At 34.9% G+C, this 22,815-nt stretch overlaps 1 long non-coding RNA gene across 1 annotated transcript; it reads left to right on the top strand.

The window, feature by feature from the left end:
- The first annotated feature begins 14,280 nt into the window (after positions 1 to 14,280).
- Positions 14,281 to 14,951, top strand: LOC131068630 (uncharacterized). Its single transcript, XR_009112049.1, has 2 exons — positions 14,281 to 14,349; positions 14,460 to 14,951. It is a non-coding gene; the product is annotated as an uncharacterized LOC131068630 (long non-coding RNA).
- Positions 14,952 to 22,815: the final 7,864 nt, after the last annotated feature.

The following is a 22,815-nucleotide window of genomic DNA, read 5'->3' as shown; positions in this document are numbered from 1 at the left end:
TCCGAGGTCCAGAAGAGACGCCAAGAACCAAGATGTAATGTCTGTGTTAACACGGTATCTATTTGTGTTTCGTAGAAAGTCTCTGCCCAACACCATCCATACAGCCTCATTGGTGAACGACCCAACCTCCTTGCAGACTAATTGGAGGGTTGGGTCTCTAACAGATTGGAGTGTCCATCTTGAGAAATCTACCAAATTAAACAACCCGAGCCTATAAACCTAACCCAGAGGCAGAATATAGATACCATGAGCTCTGACGATTTATCTACCAAATGGCAAAGGCTAATTAAAGATGAAAGAAGCAAATATCATTTATAAATAGTTGAAGCTCTTGATTGTAATAATTACTTCTCTAACCATATTAATTTCTTTAAAATTTTTTAAATATTTCGTATCTCTGCAAATCTTTCCCATAAATGCACTAGTGTGTGAAATTGGAAACAACTATAAACCAATACCAAGTTGGCAAGTACCACATTGGAAGTCATGGGGACAAAGTGGATTGCAGCTAGTGACTAGATATATATTAAATGATCGAAATTATCGATTGTGACAATATGTGTCTATTGAATCCAGTTCCATTCCAGGCACTTTCTGGTGAGCTATGTTCTCTTCAAAAAATTGGGCCTAAATAAAACTTCAGCCATTGATCTATGATCACTGAACGATTTAAAATCATTGATGGATTTCAGGTATGTGTCACCCTTCATGTGTCAAAGAGGTTGCGCTTATTGATACATCATGCAGAGTTTGGACTCAATGTGATGTGATGTGCCTTGTCTATTAAAGACAATGATTTCATGAAGTCGCCAATAAATTATATATTTTTCCATAAATAACAAAATATTTGCCAAAACAAATTAAATAATTTTCAAACGGTGGATAAAAATTGCCAATACATTTAAATAATTTTTCCTTTGGAGTAAAATTTTTCGTCCATACAATTATATATTTGTTCCTTTTAACAAAAATTATTCTCCTCCTACAATATATATTTTCCCCAAAGAACAAGGTATTATTCGCCAGAAATTTATGGAATTTTCGTACCCTAGAAAAATATCGCCAATACAAAATAATTTTTTTCCCGATTCTGAAAATAAATTTTGCCATCAATATGAAAATTTTCCCACAAAAATAATGTCTGATTCGGCAGGATTTTACACTTTTGCCTGGGGGGTGGTTTCTTAAAGTTATCCTTGGTACACTACATATTTGGTCACACAATTTACCGCATATATTCACTCACCACCTTATAATAAATGCAACTTGTATAATTTAACGATCAATAACATATATACATTCTAGAATTGTATTATTACCATATTCAAGTCGGCCTAGAATTAAATTACATCATCTAAGATTCACCATGTTGGCCAAGGATAAATATTTAATTCAAAACAATATGAAATGTGTAGTTAGCTCGACCCGAAATAAAATGTGTTAACACAAGATTAAGAACATCCAATGCACATTCAAAGATAAGCTTAGTTGGTTCCGTTTTACCTTGAATATAATGTGCTTTATGTGTAGCCTTAACTTAACTTCTGAATTGTAAGCAAACCAACGAACTATGGTAGAATGCCAGTATTGAAAATAACAATAGTGTAACTTGGTATAATTGTCACCACTAAGCAACAAACATTAGAAATTTAATGTAGACACTTACAAAATGTGTAAGATGTATTAAAAAGTAGTTGATTTTGACATGAATTCCTTTTGTTGCTTTTATAAGAATAACAGTAACATTGTTCAACTAACATTCTGTTTTGACAACAATGATAGCATTTGTCCAACAAAATTTGTTCAACAAACTCAAGACAACCTTTGGTATTTTCCTCATACTTCCTTGGCATCAAACATCTTCTAAAATAATCCTTAACATCAATGACAACACTATGTTCAATAGATATATCACCTCTATAAACAAGAGTTATCAAAAGACCCTTACAACTCTACTCTAACATAATAAAAATTTGTTGCACAATATTTTGTAGGCTTTTTTTAATCATACAACCTACTAGAAGATCAAATTGTTCTACAATCATGACATCTTATACAAACAAGATCTCATGGAAATTTCAAATAAAATGTGGACCAATGAGAAAATACAATTGACGTTTTAAGTGGTTATATAGCCAATTCCATTAGTCAATAGTGCTAATTAAAAAGGGTTAAATTTAGGCGTTGCCAAATCTAATTCCCAATGCTATGTGACTCTCCACAAGCTATCATTTCTAAAATAGAATCCATTATCATTGAGAGTAGAGGCCTCAAAGTCTTAGGATTGAAACGAAAATTAAAATAACAAAGGTTCTCCGAAAAAAAAGAAGGATGGTGATGGAGACATCAAAATAGATAGCAATGAATGATATAGAGATCCCAATCTATGTATTTACTGACACAACCCATATCAATTTGGTAAACTGAATTAAATGTTTTATGCAGAGAACATGAATTCTTTAAATAACCCACCTTCAAAATGCTCCAAAATCTAGATTGTAATCACTGGAATTAAAAAAAAAGGACAATCATACCCCATCTACATTGGAAATCTCAAACAGATAAAAGAACCTCGCTTCTTCCTCAATGACTATAGCCATTAATATCTGTCGATTCCATATTGTGGAACCTATAAATGACCGGAGTTCAGGAACACACGAAATTTGGTTTTCCAAATAATCCCATTCTATAATTGTTTTATGGAAATCGTGATAAATCCACTCGAATGCAGCAAAAGAAAATTAGTCTGTATCTGCCCCATTTGTCTTTCGATCTCTCTTCTTTTTGGCTCCACCCTTTTTCTCAACTTGGTTCTTCTCGGCACCACCCTTCTTTACCGCCTCTCTCTCTTTGAGATATTCGTTTGCATAGTTTCCTATTTACGCCCTAGCCTGCCGAACCTCCTTTTCACACATTGCACTCCAGATGAGGAAGGGACGTAAGGGTGGGATGAATTCCCCCACATGTAGCCAGACACTCACCTCCTGGTGCAACAAACTCTTAGCTCTGTACTTGTACTCTACTCGCAAGAATTCATCTCCAAGCATTATGCACACATTCTAAAGGAATTTAGGGTCCTTGACCTTGAATACATTTCTCAGTCTCTCATTCAAGATCTTCCCCCAAAAGGCTACCATTTGCTTCGTAGTGTGAAGAGATAAGTTTGCCTATATCTTGTGTTTTCGTCACCACTCTATCAAATTGTACAATATTTCTACATTGAATGATGCTTGTGAGCTAACAAGGTGGTTTTATCTTGCTCCACACACTTCCACTACCTAGGGGAGAACAACACAATTAATGAGAGCCATTGGTGTTTTGCTCTCACTTGAGCGGACCTCCTTCCCTTACCGCCACCTCCTTCAATTCCAATCCTTGAATGTCCTCCCAAATCTCTTTATCAATATACTTTAATAAATTCACCATCCACTTGGATAAACCGTCCACCATCTCAATGCTCGCAAACCAAACCAAACAATGACCTAGCCAACCTCAACCACTAAACATGTGCTTGCTTTTATAGAATCAAGCTTACACAAAACAACCAAGTGGTAAGATGAAACCATGGGTACACAAAACCATTGACCTTGCATTTATTTTTAATACTAAGTTTCTTAATATTAAATATGTTTTCCATGTGCAACACACATGCATCTCCTAAGGACCTATGCAATATGCATTACCTTTGATCCTAGTGAGACTATTGAAACACCCGACGGCCCACTATAAGTCTATATATCACCTGAAAAGATCAAAGACATACTCTCACGAGGGGTTCTCATTGATGATTGATCCAACATGTATGGTGAATGTAATAACTTAAGAATATCTTTATACTTTACAATTGCATGAAGTAACATATTGATATGATAAATTTGATTTAGTGGTTAAGATCTTTGATGGTTTCTCTTGTCCTACTATAGGTTCTATTACTCTTCCCATTAAGGTTGGTTCTAAGTGCTTAGATGTCTTTTTTGCTATCATTCCTAAATCCTACAACAGATCAATTTTGTGTGAAGTTGGGACATCCTTGCCCTTGGTTCTCTTCCATGAAAGTGATCCCTTCTACCCTTCATAAATGTCTTAAATTTCTTCATTATGACAAAATCTCAACTATAAATCATAGCATGTACCCAGTACCAACCCACACATGCACTAGTTCAAACAACAAGTAAGTTGGGCTTTTAGTTTTAATTCACTTGTTTTTCGCAAGATAAACATCTTTTTTATATATATTTATAAAATTATAACCAACCATAATCAATGTACAAACAATTAATGGAATGAACTGAATTTTATTTTTATATATTAAATATAGAGGAAGAAGCATTACATAAAAAAGATCACAGTATTAAATTTATTTCCATTGTTTAACAAAATATTGAAATAACATAGCTCATAGACAAAAAGCATTTGAAAAACTTTGATTAATAAAAATGAAATAGAAAGCTTTTTTTGTATCCATAAGACTCTAAGAGGCAAACTGAAACAAACTGGATTTTTAAAAATTATCATTAATATTTATGCTTTGGAAATTTACAATTTTTACATGTTTGAGAATTGAGTCCCTCAAAAAATTTAAAGCTAAAATGAGTGAGCCACTAAGCCTGTGAGGTTTCGAGGACATAGGCAAAAAAAAAACTACAAGGGGGTCGGGGCTAGAGCACATGTAGTGGATGGTTTACCCTAAGAATCTAGCCCTCCTTCAATGTAGAATTCTTTAGACAACATAAGATGAGAGAATTCTTCAAGCCACATGTAGTTTGGAATGTCGTCCAGGAGCAACCATTTCCAGAGAAAGTCCTTGTCAATCCGTGCCCATTTCCTATGACGCGTCAACTTCTCTGCATTTAGGTTTAGAAGAAACGGTTGTCTGGCCACTGGCACTATTTTGTCAGGGACGAGAAGCTTGGTTAATTCACTCGCCTAAGGGATCCCCACCCCTACTTCTGCAAAGATGACAACATTAATGTCATCTTCGAGGAAGTCTTCTTTAAACACCTTCCTCAACAACATCAACATATCCACCTTGTCTCCTCCGAGGTCCAAAAGAGACACCAAGAACCGGGATGTAATGTCTGTGTTAACACGGTATCTATTTTTGTTTTGTAGAAAGTCTCTGCCCAACACCATCCGTACAACCTCATTGGTGAACGACCCAACCTCCTTGCAGACTAATTGGAGTGTTGGGTCTCTAATGGATGGGAGTGTCCATCTTGAGAAATCTACCAAATTAAACAACCCGAGCCTATAAACCTAACCCAGAAGCAGAATTTAAATACTGTGAGCTTCGAAGATTTATCTACCAAATGGCAAAGGCTAATTAAAGATGAAAGAGGCAGATATCATATATAAATAGTTGAATCTCTTGATTGTAATAATTACTTCTCTAACCGTATTAATTTCTTTAAAATTTTTAAAATATTTCGTATGTCTGCAAATCTTTCCCATAAATGCACTAGTGAATACTATGAGCTTCGAAGATTTATCTACCAAATGGCAAAGGCTAATTAAAGATGAAAGAAGCAAATATCATATATAAATAGTTGAATCTCTTGATTGTAATAATTACTTCTCTAACCGTATTAATTTCTTTAAAATTTTTAAAATATTTCGTATGTCTGCAAATCTTTCCCATAAATGCACTAGTGTGCGAAATTGGAAAAAACTATAAACCAATACCAAGTTGGCAAGTACCACATTGGAAGTCATGGGGACAAAGTGGATTGCAGCTAGTGACTAGATATATATTAAATGATCGAAATTATCGATCGTGACATTTGGTGTTGTGCACTTCATGTCATAACGGTCCCTTGACATTCCCTTGCTACACAACCTACTCCTCACGGACCACGATTTTCTTTCGATGCTCTGTAGAAGTTTATCACATGGGATCAAGAGTTTACAAAACCTCTATGTAGGTTCTATATCTGTGAAATGTTTAGGATGGGCTTGTAGGATATGGTGGACAAAATAGTTGTACTAAACTCACCTCGTTACCATGTACGATATATCAATTTTGAGGGTTAGAATGTATTTAGATTATTAGGGCCATTAAGTCTTGTATGAAGGTTATGATTATTTAGTGCAAATGGGTGAGTGCATGGTCCTTATGACCCAAATAGGGGCAATACGTAAAATAAAACATGTTTTTACTTAGTCAAAATCATGAAACATGTGTTTGACTTTTTAATTGGGTTGGTAAAAATAAAAGAAAAATGGATATTTGTTTTGTAAAAAAACAGATATTTGTTTAAAAAAAATAAATATATGTTTCGTAAATCACTTTTTTTTAACTAAACGAATATACATTTTTCAGAAACAAATGTCCATTTTGTAAGTGAGGAAAGCTTTACACTATGGATATCCATTTCTAAGAAATGGAAAAATGGATATTCATTTTGTAGGTGACAAAAGCTTTATAATTCATTTTGTAGGTGACAAAAGCTTTATAATTTTGTTGGTGTAAATAATTATTCATCTTGGATATTATTACACCTTACTTAAGTTTACTTAGGAAACACATTACATAGTAGTTTGGGTATGAGACACTTAGGTGTTTGTGCCACATTGGGATAGTGTGTGTAGGAGAATTTCCACCTTTTATGGTGTGATCTTGTTGTTACACTCCACATTCAGTGGGTGATCCACCTCATGTGGACTATTATATTGTTTCTCCTACCTACCCAAACCTATTTCCTGCCTACCCTTGTTTCTTATTGAGCCACATGTCATGTTTGTGTGCTCACATATCCATATAGCCTTGCCTATATAAGTAGACTCATCTACATTTTATGTAATTGAACGATTGATGATCCAGATGATCAATATTTTCATCTTGATAGAATACAGTTTATTACTATCATCTATTTTATTCTCTCTTATTTGTGCTTTCCATTGCCTCTAGATCTTGGCAAAATCTCACATGGTATCAGAGCCATTAGAGTGTCATTGGTTTGTCAATTGAGAGAAATTTGATGGTATTTGGGGTTGTATATTTTGAACCTTTCTATTGTAGGCTATTATTGAAGCTTGATGGGTAAAATTTGAGGTTACCATTGGATTGAGTAGGTCGAAGAAAGTCAGTTTTTCCTTTTGTTTCATCCAAATCGTATTTCATAGGCCAAATCTAGAGGCATTTGAAGTTTGAAGCGGCGGCGAATATTTTTCAGAAATTATAATTTTGCAGGCAATTTTCAAATAGTGGTATCTCACTCATCCAGACACCTTTTTTTGAGTAATTTTTTTTTGTTTTGGGGTAGAATTTTGTGATCTATACAATGGTGTAGGAGTTTTCTGTTTTTCAGATACAGGGTTTTCGGAAATCCTGAAATACCAATATTTACAACTTTGGAGGCTTCGTTTGGGGTCATACGACCTCCTTTTCAGGTGCCATTTTTTTGAAAGTTCTTATTTTTTTATTTAATTTCATAATCTACCATTTGTTTGCAGTAATTTTGAGTAGAAATTGTAATTTCAGTATTTGGCCATTTTTGGCATATTTGATACTTGCATTTTGCATGGATCTAAGTTCAGATCACTAGCAGTATTTGTTGAAGTCTCGTAGATCTCATTTTGAGAAGTTGTAAATTAAAACAAGAAGTCCACTTTGCCTTATTTTGCAAGTGGCCCCCATTTTTAGGGGCGGTTTCTTGATTGAGTATTTTTGGGGGTGTCTTGAGTGATTGTGCCTCTCTCTATTTTGTGTTTTTTAATTTTGGTGCTATGGGTTCTCCTAAATTTTCAATTTTAACTCATAATTATGCATCATGGAAGATTAAGGCATGGAGTAAACTAATGGAAAAAGGACTCAATCATTATGTAAATGAAACTATAACAACACCACCTGATCCTAAGGCTGATCCTAATGGTCAAATTGAATGGCTTACTAAGAATGCTATGGCACTTGGAACTCTTAAAAAATATGTATCAGATGACCTGATTTTTCACATTGATAAGTGTACAACAATTAAAGGGGCTTGGGATATTTTTCATAAATTGTATGGTCGAGTTGATGAGATTAAGGGCTACAAGCTTGATAGTGAACTCATAACTTTTGAGCCCAATGATTTTGATACAATCCAAGATTAAGTCACAAAAGCAACTGAGCTAAGAGCAAAGTTAAAGGATTGTAGAATTGACAAAAAAGATGCTCAATAGGTTTATAGCTTGTTGGACAAGCTTCCTTAAGAGTATGTAGCCTTTGTATCTAGCTTTCACACCCATAGGTTAGCTCAAGGTTCCTCATACACTTCTCCCTCATTTGATTCATTCACGGTAATATTGATAATTGAGCAATCTAAGTTGACCACAATGGGATTCTCAAATCTTCAAAGTCACAAGCTCTAGTGGATAACAAAGGGAATCAAAGCAATCAAGGAAAATGCAAGAATCAAAAGCAACCTAAGTCAAAACCACAACAAGATGGAGCACAATCTTCCTCTCCACAACAAGGTGATTCACCATTCTTACCTAAGAGGAAATCATATAAAGACAATCTTTTTTGTGGATATTGCAAGAAGTCTGGACATGATGAACATCATTGTTATAAAAAGGATATTGATGAGTTGAAGAATCTTCTTGAGAAGAATAAAATCAACCTACCTTCTAGAATGTCTACATCGGCTTCTTCTTCCAAGGATAAAGGAAAGGATCACTCTTTTGGGACAGATAAAGGAAAGGGACAAGCTCTTTGTGCTACTACAAGTCATGATTCAGGGAGATGGCTTCTAGATTCAGGGGCTTCTCATCATATGGCATCTTCGTAGTCTATATTTTCTACATTTGAGCCTTGCCACATGCCACAGATTTTGATGGGCAATCATACATGCATGGATGTGATTGGGAAAGGAACTATTGTCATTGGGGATAACTCCTTCAATGATGTGTTGTGTGTACCCCACTTGACAAATAATATTCTTTCCATCTATCAAATCACACATGGGGCAACTAGGAAAACTGTGCAGTTCACACCTGATTTAGTTATAATTAGAGACTTGGAGAGTGGACATATCATTGCGACTGGGGTGGTTGATCATGCATCTCAGTTGTACTCTTTTTCAGATTTTGGTCCTATTGATGAGGTTGATTCTACCTATGTTGATGATTCAGATTTTGAGGAGAACTTTGGGCATTTGAAACTGGGGATTCTCACATGTCAACCCGTTCTTGAGCCTTGCATTTCATCTCCTTCTCTTGATATCGCATCGCCTATTGCACCTGATGATGTAGCTAGTGCGATAGTTTTGCCTTCTTATGATTCAGTGCATTAGGATATTTCATGTCTCCCAACTTCAGTTGATTGGGATGCCTACTTGACAGACATTGCAGGTTTTTTTGTGGAGTCCTACATTACAAATTTGGCAGACACCATTGATGACATTCATCTTCTCTTTGATGAAGATGATCCTTCTTTGATTGTTGCGAGGGATAACTCTGACCCTCTTGTGCATTTTCTACATTATCAATCTTTAGAGGTTGACATTATTGTGGATACTTTTGTACAACACTTGGAGGAGGTCTCTTTATCTTTTGAGGAGACATATGAGTCTTTGGACATTGTTCTACATTTATCTCCACTAGATCTTGGAGTTCCTTTTTCAGCAGTGTGGGATAGTTTACCACCTTTGGAGGAGGTTACTTTAAGCATTGACATGGGGACACTTGAGCAGTTTTCAGAGAGTCCTTTCATCATGAGTATTTTTTCTTCATCTTTCCTTCATGATTGGGGAGACTTTTTGGATACATCTTTGGTTTTGTTTCATCCTAAGGGGAGGAACGTGGTTCGATGTTCATGGAGCAGTTTCTTATTGAGCCACATGTCATGTTTGTGTGCTCACATATCCATGTAGCCTTACCTATATAAGCATGCTCATCTATATTTTATGTAATTGAACGATTGATGATCCAATTGATCAGTATTTTCATCTTGATAGAATACAACTTATTACTATCATCTATTTTATTCTCTCTTATTTATGCTTTCCATTGCCTCTAGATCTTGGCAAAATCTCACAAGAACAACTCATGACAAAGGAAAAGAGTAATGTGAAATGGATATGCGAAGCAAGGAAAACTAATTTACATTTTGGAGATTTGGGTTTTTAACTTAAATGGACCATATAGTTTAAGGGCAAGTTATTTTTCTTTCCCTTTTGGGTTTTTTCTTACTTTTTTTAGTTTTATCAAAATTTATTTTATCTTTTTAGTATGATTTATTTTTAGGTTTTCATTTATAAATTTGGGAATTATTTAAAAATTGTTAATTTTCAACTTCTGGTTTTCAAATAGGTTTAAATAGTAGAGGAAGGTCAAAACCCAAACCCTTCCCCACCAAACTCTCCTTTGATTCAATAACAAATTGACATAAATATTAATGAATTGAATAACATTAAAGATACATTATCGCCACGCTTGATTGTTTATAATGACACCCACCTTAGAGGAAATATTCGCTCATCTTAGATCTCCCTCACAAGCCAACACATGTCATTTTGGATATGGTGAGAATCCAAGAGGCAAGACTACTCTATTGGCTTGCGATATGATTAGGTGAAACAATTAGACATAGTCAAAGCCATGTTAGTAGAACATTATCAATCCTAAAATTGGATTACATGTCAATGTACATAAGTTGAAACTTTCCATCGAATGGTGCACACTTGAGGGTATGACAAAATATTCTTGGGATTGTTGGTGGATGGTTTTTGATAAAGCACCCAATGATAATCATTATATCCCTCTATATTTCATCTGCAAACTATGTGCAGAGTTTAGGTTGTCATGTCAACTATTTTGATATAAGATATTTCCAAGGAGTATGATAGGAATGCCTTAAAATAAAATTGGTGTTATGTGACAAATGCAAGGTCCAATTATCCCCCCTTCTATTCTTTCTATACCTCCAATAACACATCTTGTCATTGTTGCAGATGGAATAAATTAGAGCTTCCATGCCATACCCTCTTTGACTAACCATTATATTACACATACTTCCCAATTTGCATAGTTGCATGAGATTGATGCTCTTGGTGGATTTTTTGATGTTGGTGGACCCACCTCATCTACACATCTATGTGCTTCACCACTGCATTGTGCAATCATTATGTTTATGTCCTCTTGGAGAGACTAGTGAGTCACCCCTAAACACATGGATATGGTATCCATCGTATGACACCTACATGGGATGAGTCATCGAGGTTTAGGAAACATGTAAAGGCTTTAGAGGAAATAACACAAGAAAATTCATCAAGAGTTTGAGAAGAAAAGTAATGCCAATCTTTCTCAAAGGTAAACTTAAACTTATTTAATAGTGTGTTTTATTTAAAATTAATATAACAAAGACTAGTACTAATGTATATAATTGGGATAATAGTTGATGACAAAGGAGGAAATTGAGATGTTCATCTTGCTACTATTTTGACTAAGACGTAGTCTGGACCCAAATCAACACCGCACAGAAGAAAAACTTCCAAGAATTATGCCTCAAACATCCGCAACACATTGAATTGACTAACAAACTAAAATATTCACTTGCGGATCTCCAAATCATGTATCATCTGAATTGAGGATACATATGAATTTCCCAGACACTCTGCCAAGACCACAAACCTTGATAATATAATTCCAGAGCAATGCAGAGAATAAACCCGAACACATAATAACAGGAACAACTGAACAACCAACCACAATACCCAAAATACTAAAGTCTAGAATACTTAATGAACAAACTTTTAGCAATCTATTGTTGAGTTTTAGTAATCTATTGTTGAGTTTGGGTGGACTCCATCTCTGCTTTATAAAAGTAATCACTTAATTCAGTGGTTTGGTTAGGGATTTGTTTGTTATAAGCTAGCGGATAACTACAAGCTATTTCTAAGGTAGTTTACAAAAGGAAGTTGCTCCCACATAACTACCTTATGATGTAATAAATAGAGCATTAAGAATGTGCTTCTAAATTTCTATGCTTATCGTTTTGTTTTTGTATTGTGGAGATATATTGAATATCAATAGAAGAGAAGATGAATGCAATATTTTCCATGCAACCTAGCATAGTTTGTGATTCATCTTACAAATTCTCTTCATTATTTCTGTGGACCAGTTTTTAAACGTATTTTGGGTCAATTAGTTTTGAAGATGCAGTTCACCGTAATTTTCTGGCTTTGAACCTTTCTGTTATAGCGTAAGATAAAAGTGGTATTGGAATACTTAGCCATTGCTCCTTTGAGGGTGTCCTCTTCCTTTTGCATGAACTTTTGTGTTTGCAATGCTTTCGAGGAAATTCCATCACATGAACATGCTCTTTTTAGTTAATATGTACATAGACTTGCGAATGTTTTCATTGTGCATTTTTCCATAGGTGGCTAGAAGAATGGAAGTCTCCCCTGTAAAATTGAGCAGGGACTCTGAGACCTGCACACCGCCAATAGTAAATTTTGCCATGAGTCAAATTATAGGGATAAGACATGCACAATACTTTCAGCAAATATGTTTATCAAATACAATACTTTCATGGTGCTACACATGCACTTATTTCTGACATTTCACACCTCCACATTGTCTGCCTTGATTTTCACTCTTTCTTGAAGTTATATCATCCCAAATAGGGTTGAGTGAAGCTGTCGAACATTTTGTGTAGGGTACCTGTTGGAGAATGCAGGCCATGACAATCTTATGGCCTAAGGGTAGGATAATTATATTATTAAGAACATTGGCAACATTTTACTTGCTAAAGTGCATTTCTTGGATAGTCTAGTTGTGTTAGTTTCCTTTTAAAAAAATAGTGCTTCAGCTGAGCATAGGGATTGCTTGTGAGACTCTATTGTTAAAAACCATTTTGAAGAAAGTCTTCATATTTGTTAAATTGAAATTCTCTAAATTTTTCTTACAAAATTTGGTGAAATCTGAGATTTTTCAAATAAACTATTGTTTGCCACTATTTTATATTTTGTTGTTATCCTATTGTGCTCTTTAATTGTATCCCTTATGGAGTCCAGCCTATCGTAGTTAGTGAAATTCTGATTGAAGAGCTACTGCAATTTGCATATCATATAAGATACATATTCTATTCCGTTCTTGACTTTGTCTATTACTTGTCTCTCTGCAATTCAGTTGCATTTTGTTTGCTTAACTATCACCTTTTGCAGGTTCAGTCCCTTGCAGCGATAGGCATAATTGCATTATGAATTCTACATCACGTATCTGCCAAATGGCTCATTGAAAGATGTGGATTCCTTACTCAAAATTGAACTTAATTTCTAGAACCTGGATACCGATGTGCCAAAATCTCTCTTACCTGCTTGATGCCAACCACTATGCTGTGTGAAAACAAGAATATAGCTTCTTGTTACTTGGCCTAAATTCCTAATAGATAGCATATGGAGTGGATGGCAGCACACCTATCAATTTTATTGATCAAAATATTAATTTCAATACAATGTCAAAATGACATGGGTATCTTACAGCTGCCAAAAATATTTTTCCATATCAATTTCACATATACCCAGGTATATTTGTAGAACCAAAATATGTCCAAGTCACTATGTGCTATCTTCTGGGCCATATAAACTTCATGCTCAATACTATTAACTTTTTGTAACAGGCTGCAACACATTTTCTCTTCACCGTATCATAGGAGCAATCTGCCAAACAGTAATTTACATAGAATAATCCTGTTTTCTGTTCAAAACTAGAAGAATCTGCAATTGTATGAAACTATAAATCAAATTTCATAACCTGGAAAAGTCACAGGGCTTTCTCTTTAGAAAACTGCTAAATATCCATGGAACCACATCCCTGTAACTGTGATTATAGTGATTAAATGTTTCCCAAAATGTAAATCAATTATTTTGTCTCGCCATAATATTTTTAATTTTCAGTCTTATTTATCATCTTTCCATAATATTTAGTTTGCACTATCTTCAGCCTTTCTGCGTATTAAATGTAGTGTCTTCAAATGCTGCATTAATTTTGTAAATTATTTGCAAACACATGTTAAATTATATTATTTCAAAATAGGTTGCAAAGCTACTTCATGAATGGAACAGCTGCGTCAAAGTTGTCTTCAAATCATACAGGATGCTCTACAGAAACATTTTAACTCTTAGCTTATTTGAGCTGCGTATACATAGAAAACGTAAATGTAGTTCTTTAAGTCCTTTGTGGAATTTAATATAGGCTATTTATTGAAGTAGAATCAATTCCTAACATTTTTTGTATATTTTAAATTGATGAAGATCTAGTCTTCAGTAGATGATCTGACTTTTTGTTGGGATTCTACAATATTTTGTTAAAGGGATGCTGACCAACTTCTCGTCTCTGAAGCTTGAAGAAATTCATAAGAGGCTTAGTGTAAGTACATGGGGAAAATTTCCCAAGTTATCATGTATGTTGAACTTGATATAGCTTTATAGCATTTCACTAGTCCCTGCAGGTTGCTCAATTTTCCCCTCCTCTTGCAGGATCATTCTCATGGATTTTATGTGTATGACCTATCACTACATCAGCTGCAAATGTTTTTGTCTCGTCTTGTATCGGAAGACAAGTTTGAAGTTAATGATGGAGAATATAGGTTAAGGAAGCAATAGAAGTTAATGATGGACAATACAGATTACGGAAGCAATAGAATTTGATGATGAATATAGGTTAACTAAGCAATAGAGAATGATGGAGAATACGAGTTAAGGAAGCAATAGTGACTGTAACTGTTTCTTTGCTTGAATGTATGGGAAAGTATCTCCTTACCGTTGCTTCTAGCAAGACTAATCTAACTAAACAGAATATAATAAGGGAAAGGAGGCTGGATTGTACATTTCCATTTATTCAAATCAGATTATTTTGTTGAATATGGTTGAGAAAATAGGTTTGATTGCATGTTTCGTTATATTTCTGGTTTTTGGAATTGAAGAGATGGTATAAATCATTCTGGTCAAGCAGTTAAAGTTTTGAGCTTTTATGCAAGTGGATGTATGGATGTTCAACTTCCATTGCAACATTATCTCAACTATGATAGTATTTTGCAATAGATTCTAGAATGAAGCATTTAATATTTTGGGATCTAAGTTACTACATATGGGAAAGTTTCAGGTTGCTTTTCCATTTGGTATCATTTTGTTTTAGGTAATCAGAATCTACATTCTCTGTGTACAAAGATGAATTGAAATTGAACCAATATGATTCCTTATTCATTTCTAGCCTGGTCTCATTATATCATCTTGAATTGAAATTGAACCAATATGATTCCTTATTCATTAAAAAGATGGAAATTTAAAAATCAATATATACACAACAGGGAAAATACTTGCAGTTCGACTTTTTGTTTGTTTTCAAATATTTCATAATTAATATCAGCTACTCCAAAATGAAGATTATCTCTATTTCTGTAATGTTTTCAAAGCATTTCGAAATTATATTTTTAAATATTGAAATGCTGAAAATTGATACTATGCCCGTTTCCTTTAGATTTTGTGCTTATGACAACTAAGTTGTCCTCTATGCATTGACTACTGTGCAAGATTATGTCCTTTTTGTGGAAGTTGGCAAATTAGCCTTTCCTAGCCTAACCCCATCATCACTTATGTCTAGTATTTGGACCTGATCTCACATCTAGTTGTTTGCCACCTTGGTTTAGATTTACGAGTGCAGAATTGATCCATGTAATTCTCACGTGTGTGGATTTAATCCCCAATCTTTCAAATTTGAATTTCTTAATTTGGGCCCATTCTTTCCACCCTTATTAGCTTTTATGAGTCAATTGAAGTGCAAATAATTTCAAATTGCATGCTAGGGCAGTGTATGAAGAGAACACAATAATACTGAGAGGAGGGAGGGGGGAGGGGGAGTGTGAATCAGTAGAACAATGGATTTTACCAATTTAAACTTTATTAATCATAATAGCATTATTTACTATTTTTTAACAATCATGCATATAGTAAGAACACAATAACACAATATTTTACATGGAAACCCAAATGGGAGAAAAACCATGACAAATCAATGCTTCTACATATTTCTTCTTTTACAATGTTGTAGGCACCAACCTACTAAAGGCATGAAATGACCGATAAGAAAATAATGAAAATTAAACAACTTGGCGGTATAATTTGCCACTTCCACTTATTTAGTGGGGAAATTACAAAATCAAAGGGAAGACTCAACCACTTATGTAGCGGGAGCAATACATTATTAGTTGATAATCAAAATGTTGGAAAGATAAAATAACTGTCTTAGGTGGTAAACCAGCCTCTTCCACTTATATAGTGGGTATTAGGGAACTAATCAGAATGACATATGTTGTTAGTACTACTAATCAACATTACATTATGAAGCATGAATTGCAAATCAAGTAATATTGTTGTCCAACAACTACAAATGATATCCAATGTTTTTTCCCAAATTTCAAGAGGCTCATAACCAAGGAAAACGACTCCAAACTCAAACTACTAAAGTCTAGAATACTTAATGAACAAATTGAAAATGTAGACCAGCAACATGAGACACACTAAAATGCTCCTATCTCCTCCAAAACACAATGGATTGACTTGAAATAAAATGGTAATGAAGTCTAGAGAGAAGACGTCCAAGCCAAGACCCAAAACCAGTTGCGAATTTGATCTAACAATTAAAGCATGCTTCCCAAGACAACCACATGCATGGTACGACCTGGGAGGAAAGGGCAAACTTCAAGATAAAATTCCAATATGCAAAATAGAACTTGAAAATCAAGAGGAAAGGGCACCTAGACCATAGGAAAACAATTAGAGATTACCTAGAAGCAACAAAAAATCCCTCTTAGATTTATGATTGAAAATCACTTTCAACTCCATAGCAAAACCAACAACCTAGTAAACTCACAAACACCCCAAAAACATCAAAAAACATCAAAGACCCCTTTACAATGAACTCCATTTGTTCTTCGGTGTAAAAAATAGCCTCACAGTCTCAACTAGTTGCTATCTCTCAAGCAAGAAGCCAAGAACAGACTAGGAGGTATGCATTCCTCGAAGCAAATCAATCTCAATTTCGACAACAGTTTGTTACAAAATATTCATAGATTAAAAAAACAAGAGCCCAGCACTCATATATAGCCTTTGTGACTCCAAATTCAAATCCACATTCCCTCCAAATGGACGCCAAACCCAAATGCATAATCACTTCTCATTATTTTGAAATTTGCATTTCATTTCTCCTTTTTTCCTAAATCATCCTTCACAAAGAGGCAAATATACTTTATAAAAATATATCAATAAAGTATAATGTGGCATCCATAGGTAATAAACTGAAACATATTATAAAAATCAATTTATTCCTCCTTAAGGTATCCATCATGCCTTAATAATATTTCACTTAATAAAACATTTCACCTCAACAATGAAGCGCCCAACATAAGCTCTAAACTGCCAAAAATAACTCCAAGAATGTTGGAAGACCATCTGCTCAAATTGACCTGCCAAAAATAGCCATCTAAACTGGCCTGTTGAAACCCTGCTAAAAATAGCATTTACTAAAAATAGCGTATTGCTAAAAATACTAAGTGTGTCAAAATGCATTTTAACCACATTTTGAGCAGTCGTCGCAACTTACTAAAAAAATAAAAAATAGTAAGTCTAAAAAAGTCCTTAGATTTAGTTGCATGTCACATCATCGCAAAGTACTCTGAAAACCCAGAAGGAATCCAGAATCAAAATTGTAAAACTCCAACATGCAAGCCACCAAAACTGCCAAAGAATCCTCCCAGAAAATAGGAAACCCTAATTACTGCTCCTGACTAGCCTACAGGCCTTTGGAATAGGCTAACGACCAACTGAACTGATCACTGCTGAGAAGGGGACATTACAAGGCACCAACCACTAACTTAGTTTGTGAGCACCAACCCACTAAAAGCACCAACTGCCACAATTTGTAGGCACCAACCTACTGGAGGCATCAACCCCCACTGCTAGGCACCGACTTAGCGAGAGACACCGATCTCTCCTTTAGGAGGCACCAACTTCCAAATTATGGTTTCACCTTCATTATGTTGTTTCTTCAACAGATGATATACATTATAATTATCTTTAATCCGCATATATTCAATCTCTCATTTAGGAAGCACCAACTTCCAAATTATGGTTTCACCTTCATTATGTTGCTTCCTCAATGGATGATGGACATTATAATTATCTTTAATCTCCATATATTCTTTGTTGAATCTATTATAAGTCCGATCACAGGTCTGCAATAAACATTTCCATAATTCTGTTTGAAGTTTCTTTTAAATTTCACTTATCAACTTGGCACATTCTTCATTTGAATCTGCATACATTGAATTCATTTATCTGCTTTTCTAGAACTGATTGTTCATGGTTCTCATCACCTCATCGTGTATATATGATAAACATATATTACTCCTCTTTTCATTGTTCCACGAGTTTTGGGGATGTTTCCTTCGGGAGACGAGGGCACGCATTCCAGGGGCAGGGGTACTTGGGGCCTAAGATTGGGGACGTTTCCTCGAGGGATGGTGGGGGAGCGGTGCTGACATAATACATATAGTACTTGAAAAATTAGTTATAAAAAATATGTATAAGGAATAAGTAAAGACATTGCAATGATTGCATTGAACTTTGAACATTAAGTTATAATTAGAAAGATTTTGTTGGAGTATCTTAAAAGATCTAACCCTAGAGATAGTAAAAGCTCTAATTACCCCTATCATTTCAGCTCAAGGTATAGAAATAATAGCTTAAATTTATTTCAATTTTTTCATCATGAAAAAAATCCGTGTAATGACCACTCTAGATGATCTTTTATTTTTTAACAAGTGTAAGAACCATGCAAACTAAAACAATGCTCTCTCCTATTAAGTAATGATAAAAATTACAAGCCCAAAACATCACCATTGTAGGTCTAAATAGTCCCTTAAATCCCCTTAAAACTCACTCTATGCAACCATGTTTGCCCCCAAACAATGCTAAACAACTTGAAATAGACTCAACAATATTGATTAGTCTTAAAAATTTGCAAGTCCCCTCCAAGGTTGAGGAATATCTGTGAGTCTCGAGGACATCAAAACATCCCCTTTGGCATTTTTGACACAAGAAATTTTTGATCCACGTAGTGAGGAAACGTCTCGAAGACGGTGGAGCAAACTTGGTGGAGGTGGAGGGACAACGAAGGGATATTCCCCAAGAGTCCTCGCATCTTGGGGACGTCCCCATCTTGGAAATGTCTACATTTTCAGGGGGGACATTTCCCCATAAAAGCTTTTCTTAACAAGGCATTGTGTTGATTGCTATGATCCTAGCCAAGTGATCCTAGGTGAGTCTCAAGGATTCGGGACTCTTCAGGAACTCCCTCTGGGCAAGACACTAGAAACTTGTTTTTTGTTGAGTCCTATCGAGTTTTACAAATTTTTTGCCGAGTCTTAATTTAGGTCAGCCTTGCCAAGTTCGTGCTGAGTTCAAGTCTCGTTTCTACGTTTTTTTTTGGATTAAATATAAAGTATCAAATTTACATCTTCATCGCATTAGTTCATGAGTCCAATCAGCAGGAGACGAATCAAAACTTACAAAAATACATCATACCCACTTACTTACAAAACATAGGAGTAACATAGAACAAAACCAATAAAGAACTACACCCCATAGTCATAACAAAACCAATAAAGAACTACACCCCATAGTCAGTTAAATGATGTATTTGTATCAAATAAACTGTTGTTCCCAGCTAGGGGAAACCATGCAGTCCATCCATTGTCCCCTTCCATCCAGACTTCAATCAGACCATTAACAATCTGTTCTACATGAAGGTGTACATTCTGGGTACGAATTCATTCTTCTCTATGAACAACATCCATCCTAGCTTGTCTTTGTTCCAGCTGGTGCATGAACTTCAACAGGGCCTGTTCAAACATTGTATTGTTGCTTCCAACTCGGTCCCATGTACAACCATCAGATAATTCCTTCAGGTAAATAATTGTAGAGCCATCCTTGATCCATTGATCAAATTTTCCTTCATCTAACCTAAGGACCACGGTAACCTGCAGGGAAATTAAGTGAAAAATGAGTCTCCTCAGAGACTCAGTAAGGTTCCTAGATTTACCAGTAAAGACATCATCATTGTGAAATTTTCATATCAGCCACAAAATCTCTAGAGCTGTCACCAAATTTTATACCAAAATTTTTCCACACTTCCTTAGCAAAGTGACAGTCAAAGAAAACATGATTTACAGTCTCAGGGAGGTGGCATATTTTACAAATGAAGAAGTTTCTCTCAAAGTCTTTCAAGGGCAGTTTTTGAAGGATCAACTACCAGGCAAAGAAATTTTTTTTTGGTTCTGAGGGACCTACCCAGAATCTCATGAAATAATTACTCTAGTATTGCGGGGGTTAGACAAGGTTCCAAGAGGAGTTAAGGTAATCAAAGATGCAATCAATATTTAACTGTGAGTCATATATAGGTTTGGCCTTGAGGAGGGGTAGGGGCGTACCATCCGACCAACAAAGGAAAATAGGGGGAGATTGAGAGGGGCAGTAGGGGTGCTGCGACAGGATAGGGGAGAGGGCATCTCTCAGGACTTTAAAGGTTCTAGATTGAGATTGAGGAATACCAAATTTGATGGAGAGCTCCTTTCAAGAGAGAAAAATTCCATTATGCATAATATCATCCAATACCCTGATGCCTCGATTATGCCAGGAGCAGCCTTGCAATAAAGCAAGAGGTTTATCATTATGCTTCAAATTCCACCAGATGGATTTATCCCTTGTGATAGAATCTAAATTAGCAGACGGTCTAATAAACTTCATTACAGCTTCCCAGGCTTTCCATAGTGACTTGAATACCTCAGACCCAGATGGAGCCACCTAAAATTCACCTACCAGCAAGTCACCTAAAGGAAGATTCTTCCATTTTCTGGCTCTCTTTGGAACTAGTCGGGAAATATTGTGTCTAACAAGAACCTTCCAAGGCTTATTGCCATCCATGGCCTTGAAAATCCTTTTGGATGCTAGAGCAATACCTTGCAACCTTAGATCTTTGAGTCCCATACCACCCTTTTGTTTCTTGAAAATACACCATTCCCATTTAACAACATGCTGCTTCCTGCTACCTTTCCAATCAGACCAAAGAAAAATTCTAATTTGTTTCTAGATATAGTTAAATTGGTAGTTGCAAAAGAGCTAGGCTGAGGAATAGTAAATGTTATATGAGGACGTAATCTTTTGGCATACCTAGAATCTTCCCGCCAAAGACAAAAAATTTCTATTCCATTTAGATAACTTCTTATCAATCTTGTTTCTAATCTACTCCCACATTTCTTTCAAATTAGGGACAATGGAGAAGGGAATGCCAAGGTACTTCACAATTTGATTTGGACCTTCCCATTTGAGAGGGAATTTACAAAGCCATCTCGGTGGAGCTTCCTCCCATCCTAGGAAACAAGATTTATGTAATGCTATTTTGCTTCCAGAAGCATGGCAGAATATATCTAGGTTTTACTCAAAATCTGCTTGTGTGTTTTATTTGTCTTCAATATTTATACACTCACACAAATACACTTCAGATATCACTCTCACAATTTGATGTATATGACTAATCTTCACACAACACCCTCAACACCTTATCTCTCATTCTTGTCCTTTTTATATCTTTATATTCTTTGAAGTGACATATCCTTTCAGAATTAAAGAGACACGTCCTTATTAAACCAACCAGATTTCATTTATGAAATCACACCTCTTATCATTTCCTTAAAACCCATTACACCCTCTTTAATAATCACTTTAATCATATTGACTTCTCTTTAAACATATCATAGTTTTTTTAGAATGTTTAGTGAATACACTAAATCACACCTCCTCATAATATTTGTTTGACTATCTTATTCACCTTCACAATGAAATCATATCCTTCATGAAGTCATAACAAACTTATAGTTAATATTTTCAACCATGTATTTTATTGCCATTGCTGCCTTTAGTTGATGTTTGTTATCATTGCTACCACTTAATCATCAACCTTTTAGTCACTGCTATATTAATCTCATTTAATCATTGCTTTTCATAATTTATCTTTTATGCATTTCGTCTTGTATAGAATTTTGTCTGATATGATTGTTGTCATATGGCTTTTCAAAAACATTTGATGTTCTTTAATTTTTCATAGTCATTGCTTCTTCTTATCTCAATGTGCACTTTTTGTCTTTTGTCTTTTTCCCGTTTTTGTCTTTTTTTAAATTTTTGTCATTTTCTTCTATTTTATTAGATTTTTATATTATTATTTCTCCTTTATTCTTTTCCAACGTTGCTTTATGATAGTCTGAATTTGTTGTGTATTTAGTTGTTGTTCATAAGATGACTGTTGGTCACTGTTGCACATAAACTATGATTGCAAGGCTTAATATTTTGCCTTCTTCTTACTATAATCGATGCATAATAAACTTGGTCACTTCTCTTCATCATTCTTCATTAGTTTTATTAGCCTATTCTAATAACAAAACACTATTTTATCTTTAAAGCTTCCCTTAATAGATCATATAAAAGTTTTTCTTAAGACGACACTTTGTTGTTTGCTCAAATCTAGTCATATATCATCAAAGTATTCTTTAATATGATTGTTGATCACATATTAATAAAGTTTGTGGAAGTAACTCATTGTTTTAACAATCACTTTGAATTTGTCAAATCTGGTTCATGTTAACTGTTCAACAAGTTGTTCAAACAAGGTTTATTCTTTGCCATTGTTGTTTGATTGGTTAATATCTTAATCACCATCATTAATAGTCTTCATACTTGCCATGTTAATCATTGTGTCTAATCTTGAATCATTAACTGTAGGTGT

The sequence above is a fragment of the Cryptomeria japonica genome, chromosome 11, assembly GCF_030272615.1.
Source record: "Cryptomeria japonica chromosome 11, Sugi_1.0, whole genome shotgun sequence".
Taxonomy (NCBI): domain Eukaryota; kingdom Viridiplantae; phylum Streptophyta; class Pinopsida; order Cupressales; family Cupressaceae; genus Cryptomeria; species Cryptomeria japonica.
This window is presented reverse-complemented; position numbering and strand designations above follow the sequence as displayed.